The 6607-nt window shown below is 36.3% G+C and overlaps 1 long non-coding RNA gene across 1 annotated transcript; it reads left to right on the top strand.

Annotated features, from left to right (window-relative positions):
- LOC109825564 lies at positions 388-1344 on the top strand. Its single transcript, XR_002243023.1, has 2 exons — positions 388-765; positions 1151-1344. It is a non-coding gene; the product is annotated as an uncharacterized LOC109825564 (long non-coding RNA).

Below are 6607 nucleotides of genomic sequence, written 5' to 3'. Positions count from 1 at the left end.
CCCGATTTTATGATTAACAGTCTAATTACTATCCTAAATAGTCGGGGTTGCCAACCCCGACTATTTAGGACATTAATTTTTAGGGTTTAAGGTCTTTAATTAGGGTTTAACACTATCCTAAATAGTCGGGGTTGGCAACCCCGACTATTTAGGATAGTAATTAGCCTGCTAATCACAAAATCGGGTCGGTTTTGATAAATAAAAGAAAAATCGGTCGATTTTGAAAAATAAAAAACTAAATGGGTCTGTTATGAAAAATTGTTCTTTCTCATGCACACTGATGCGTACGCATGAGAGCTGTTCTCGTCAAAAGCGAGGGGTAAAAGCGAGGGGTTTTTAAAAAAAAAACATGCGACGTGATGATAGAAACGAATCTCGAGCTCGTACAGAAGCAAGCAGGGGGTTTTTTGAAAAAAGCCAACGCAAAAAAAAAAACCCAAAATCCCATCGCCCTGAACAGTCTCTCTCTTCATCAGCTTTCGATTCTTATCCCAAAATTCCATCCCACTGAACAGTCTCTCTCCTCCATTAAAGCCACCGCCTTCCCCTATTTCTCTCTTCATCGTCAAGCCATCGAATTCCCTAACTCCGCCCACCGCAAAAGCAGCATCACAGCCGATTTCGGCCGATCTTCCTTCGAGCTCGAGCGCTCTCTCGAGATCCCCATTTCTCCTCCTCCATCAAGCCACCGCCTTCCCCCAACTCAGGTAAGGATCACCGGTGGTCGAGGTCGAGGAGCCGAAGCGGACGAGCTCATGGTCGAAGGTACAGAGCTGTGATCTTTTGATCTCTGTGTTTTTTTGTCGGTCTTATTTTTAGGAATTATAGATTGATGTCGGTCTTATTTTTTTGGAAATTGGAGTCCGGTGTATCAGTTAGTTTCTAAAATTGGAGATGGGATTTGCATTCAAATTTATGCTTGTAATTTATGCTTCTAAAACTGGTGTGTCAGTGTTGTAATGTTTTCAGTGTTGTAATGTTAAATCTGTATCTCCTACATGTACTAAAATTGGAGTTGGGATGTTGCTTTTGTGCTTTTGTGCTGTTGCAAAATGTATTGTGTTTGAGTCCGGTTTATCTGTGCTTTTGCGCTAATGGTTGAAGGGATTGCACGTCTAACTGAAATTTGTGTTCAAATATGAATACTCAGGTGCAGATCAGTTAAAGATGCAGTGAAGGCCTATATCAATGTGTGTTGCATGAAATTGGTACTGGAGATCGAACATACGGTTTATTGTGTAGCTGATAATCTTTGTTATGTATTAATTTGCATTGGTCATAGCTTATTGATCCTCTGCCTTGTCTCCCATGAAACTTTTAGTTTGATGATGATTGATACCATCATATGATTATGCACCAACATTGATTTGGACCATTTTATCCATCGTTTTCGACCAATTAGCTTTGCTGAACATGTCTGAGTCATATGGCATTTTTGTGAGATTGCTTCATCTGCTTTTTAATTATATTAAAGAGATTTGCTCTTAAGTTTTTATGTTTTGAGCTTCTAATATGAACTGGTTGTGACTCTGAAATTGATCACTTAGTAGTTGGATCTGAGTCTGAATTCCACTAACTCAGCATCTCATGCTTTTTAATATCAACACACATGTGATCAGGATTAGCAGTGTTTTTGGTTAGACAGACAACAAGTATTCTGTCTTTTTATGGGCATGTAATCGTAAAGTTTGAGCAATCTTATTTTGTGTTTCGAGAAATGATGAAGGCTGATGAAGAGAGAAATGGGGGAAGGCGGTGGCTTTAATGGAGGAGAGAGACTGTTCAGTGCGATGGAATTTTGGGATAAGAATCGAAAGCTGATGAAGAGAGAGATTGTTCAGTGCGATGGGATTTTGGGGTTTTTTTTTTTGCGTTGGCTTTTTTCAAAAAACCCCCTGCTTGCTTCTGTACGAGCTCGAGAAGCGTTTCTATCATCACGTCGGATGTATTTTTTAAAAAACCCCTCGCTTTTGACGAGAACAGCTCTCATGCGTAAGCTGTTTTACTATTTTTAACCGATTTTATAAAATCGGATATACCTGCTTCAGTACCGTCGGTCGACCGAAATTTCCGCCGGTCGACCGAAATTTACCATCGGTCGACCGAAATTTCCACCCGGTCGACCGAAGACTCTCTGGACGTCTCCTGCGACTCTGAACTTGTTTCCGGTCGACCGCGTTTTTCATCGGTCGACCGCTGGAGTCCCAACGGCTCTTTTTAGAGCCGTTGAATGGGGCTGTTTTGTCTTTTTGCTTGGGGTTTTTGGCTGAGTTTTGAGAGGGTATAAATACCCATTGCTGATCTCTTTTCAAACTATCTAAGAAGTTTTTAAACAAGTTTTAAACAAGGGTTTAAGTGTGTTTAAGGGTTTGTTTTTGTTTGTGAAGAAGTTTTCACAAGTGGAGGAGATCATCTTCTTGTTTGGGCTCCAATCTCCATCTCTCCATCTTGTCTTCCATTGAGAAGTTTTCTAAACTCTACTCTAGCTTTCATTTGTTATTTGTTAATTATCAATTCTATTAAAGCTAGTTTTATATTGAGTTTAGATTTGATTTCACTCATTGTTACACACACCCACTTTGAGCTTATTGTATTTGCATTCATAATATATTAGGGTTGTGAGAGTTGTAGCATTGAGTGTGAGCTTTTATTGTGTTCTCATCCATATTAGAGAACAATTTATATTTGTTACATTGTGAGATTGTTAGGTTTTCGGTGAGCTAGAAACCGAGTGTGGGGTGAAAGTTTTCGGTGAACTAGGAAACCGATTGTGAGGAGTGACGTTGATCGGTGAGCGTTGAAAACCGATACTGTGAGGTGTAAACGTTGTTCGGGTGAACGTAGAAAACCCGGTTGTGATAGTGGATTTCTCCCCGGGAGTGGGGAGCGGAGACGTAGGACGGAAGGTCCGAACTCCGTGATCATATCGTGTGTTTGTGATTGCATTGGCGTTCTTATTCTTGTTTTCATATCTTATATCGCCTTTGTGTATTGCTCATCATATTACCCTATCACTTGTGTAGATTGTTTATTTTACCCTTGTGTTGTTTATATATCCTTGCATATATACATATATCTCTATCATATAGGATATATCTCATTGTTTATCTTTCTTATCCTAGCTAATATATATTGTTGTATTTCACACTTGCTAGGATAACTTATTAATATATTTTAATTGGCATTTAAATCGGATTAGATTAGCATAAGACCCTAATCACCCCCCTATAGGGTCTAACAAGTTATGCCTCCCACTATTTTTCGAGTCCCTCAAAACCTTTATAAGAGGTGATCGGAAAACAACCTCTTGTTTTCAAGTGGGATCAAGATCCAATTATCATTAAATGTATCAACCTTGACGATGGCCAGCAAATTGATATACTCAATAATTGGTAGACAATTTTTGTCTTTTACATTCTTGTAATTCTTGATATGATTTTGCCCCTAGTCTTTTATGACCTTGACGATAGCCAACAAATCATAAAAATCTAGTTAAGTTTGGACTCATCATTTCTTGACTGGCTTAAATTTAAATTATACAAACTCTTGACGTATGCCAACAAAGTCGCATAAGCAACTTAAGCTATCCTTATATCTAATATACAGATGAATACTACATAGCCATAGAATAGTTATGCCTTGACGTATGCCAACAAACATAGTATTTATAAGCTTAATAGTATTCACCTGAAATGATGGAGGGCTACGGACGATTTCACAAATCTTTTACCGTAATCAAACTTGATATAGATTGGTGGGAGGGTTCCGAGCTATTCACCAAGAATATTCATTGGACCTTAATTAAGCAACCACCGCTCTTTAAGACTATAGCACGAAAGATAGGGCATCACCCCTAATCTTAAGTTGGGCATCACCCCATGAGCTATAACTCATAATTATTTTCCTTGACACTAGTTAAAAGTTCGTTCTAAATATATTTCTTTTAACTCCTTTAGGTTTATTTTTCTTTCACACTAATGCTATGTTAATGTCGGTCTCACCACTCTATGGTCAATAAACTCTTATTACCATGTCTCACAAAGTTTAAAAATAAGGTTTTTATATAAAAAAAACTATTCTCTAGTGAGATAGAGATATAAATTTTGCAAAATATAGCACCCAATTGTATTGACATCTACAATTGGGGCACAACCAACATATCAACATATGTAACAGCAATATGGAATTATAGTGGACAACTACAGGAATAAAATGCAACTATACTAATTACATTTAGGAAAGCAATTTGCAACTCCTTGCAGTGCTAGCTCCCTTACAAATCCTGTATTATTACAATCACATATACATAGGACGTGCAAACCCCATTTATTGTGGAAAAACCATCTCGTAGGATGAGAAATAATATTGCATTGAATGTAAAATAAAAGCCAAAAATAAAATAACTAAACTAAATAACCATACCCTCCACACCCGAACAAGGGCCTATACCCGTAGGCATAGCCCATGATCGGTGAGCAAGTGCCTTAACCCGTAGGCGTAGCCCATGCTCGAGGAGGGAAGAGGTCATAAAAAAAATATTACATTTTTAGATATATTACATTAATACAATAAATGCAAGAGAATCGTTGTCCACTACCATCCATAAACATAACATCCATGCAAAATAATATAAAACATATAACTTAATCAACATTAAAAAATATACATCTATCTAGTTATGCAACAAATTGAAAAACTAGATAACATAGGGATTAACCTAACTCAAATAGGACTATCTTGCTTCTAACATATAACTACACTAGTTGTAAACAAGTGTTTTGCAATTTATACAAGTTTTTTTACTCCTAAAAACTTATGATAAAAAAATCATACTTTTGAATCAATGACTAGTATAACTCATTACAAAACAACTTGAATAAATTAACTAGTTTCATTAAAACATCTTTTAATTAAACTAGTAATTAGAAGCAATTAGAAAATCCTCTATGAGTTAGATATGCATGCAAAGATTGAATTAGATGGAACCATGGCTCTGATACCATGTTGGAAATTCATGCTAAATACATGCAAAATACGCAACGGAAGACTGTACGTATAATAATACTAAGCATGTAGAGAGCATGAAAAACAAGGTAGGACCATCCTAATTAAATCTAACATGATCCCTATATTAAAGAGACCATACAAGAGTTAGAAAGTCATACTTTCGAAGCGTGATTCGATGGAAGATCGAACAACCCCTAGCTCTTCCTTGTAGTAGTAAATCTCTTCGTAGTGGATCTCCAAGTCTTCAAGTGAGCTTGATAAAATCAGAGTCTTCTTGAGACACAAGGCAAGATATCCACCCCGGGGTACTTTAAAATCCTACTACTTCCTCTTACTCAAAGATTTCTAGAGTTTAGTAAGAGGTAGGTCTCTCTTCTTTATTCTCGTATGGAAAGCAACTATGAATAAACCATTTATTTCATTTTTCCATTAACCATGCAAGAAGAAAGAGAGCTCGTATTTATAGAGGAAGAATATGTCATGACATGAATGACTCATCCTATGAGTCACACCATGAGTCATCAAAACAATGATTCTCTCATGCGTCATGCAATGACTCATCTCATGAGTCATGCAATAAATCATGAAGAATCAAAACTATGTGCTAAAACCATGTTCCCAAACCATACCACCTCTCATGAGTTATGCAATGACTCATCTCATGACTCATTAATCAAGGTATGCGTATTTCATAAATAAAAATACCATATCAATACGATATTTCATAATTTTCCAATCATTAACTAATAAGTCATCATATGACCAAAAAGTCAATGAGTTGACCAAAAGCAACTATTGACCAAAAAGTCAACCAGTTGACTAAAAGTTAACTTTATGAGAAAAATACTAGAATTCATTTCTTTAGCATATAGCATTCTGATTTCACCGATACATATAACCGTTTATGTGTATCCGGTGAAAATCATATATGCGTATCAATCATACGCATTAACTCTATAAATTGTATTTCATATGATTCATGTACGCATTAACTCTATAAATTGTATTTCGTAGGATGATGATCCATATCTCATGAGTCATGCAATGACTCATCTCATGACTCATTAATCAAGGTATGCGTATTTCATAAATGAAAATACCATATCAATACGATATTTCGTAATTTTCCAATCATTAACTAATAAGTCATCATATGACCAAAAAGTCAATGAGTTGACAAAAAGTCAACTGTTGACCAAAAGTCAACTGTTGACCAAAAAGTCAACCAGTTGACTAAAAGTTAACTTTATGAGAAAAATACTAGAATTCATTTCTTTAGCACATAGCATTCTGATTTCACCGATACATATAACCGTTTATGTGTATCCGGTGAAAATCATATATGCGTATCAATCATACGCATTAACTCTATAAATTGTATTTCATAGGATTCATGTACGCGCTTGGTGTGACTCTAGGGCCTAACTTAAGACTCAACAGTGGATCATATCCATAAGTACAACAGAGGTGCTAGTTACATATGAAGATTACCCGTGTATAAGTTATGATAAATGTCCGCAAGATGCTAACATAATTTTATCAGGACCACTCAGTGATAATATTGTACAGTCCGGTCTCTTCGTCAAACCATGTCAAACTA

Source organism: Asparagus officinalis, chromosome 10 (genome assembly GCF_001876935.1).
Source record: "Asparagus officinalis chromosome 10, Aspof.V1, whole genome shotgun sequence".
In the NCBI taxonomy this organism is placed as follows: Eukaryota; Viridiplantae; Streptophyta; class Magnoliopsida; order Asparagales; family Asparagaceae; genus Asparagus; species Asparagus officinalis.
This window is presented reverse-complemented; position numbering and strand designations above follow the sequence as displayed.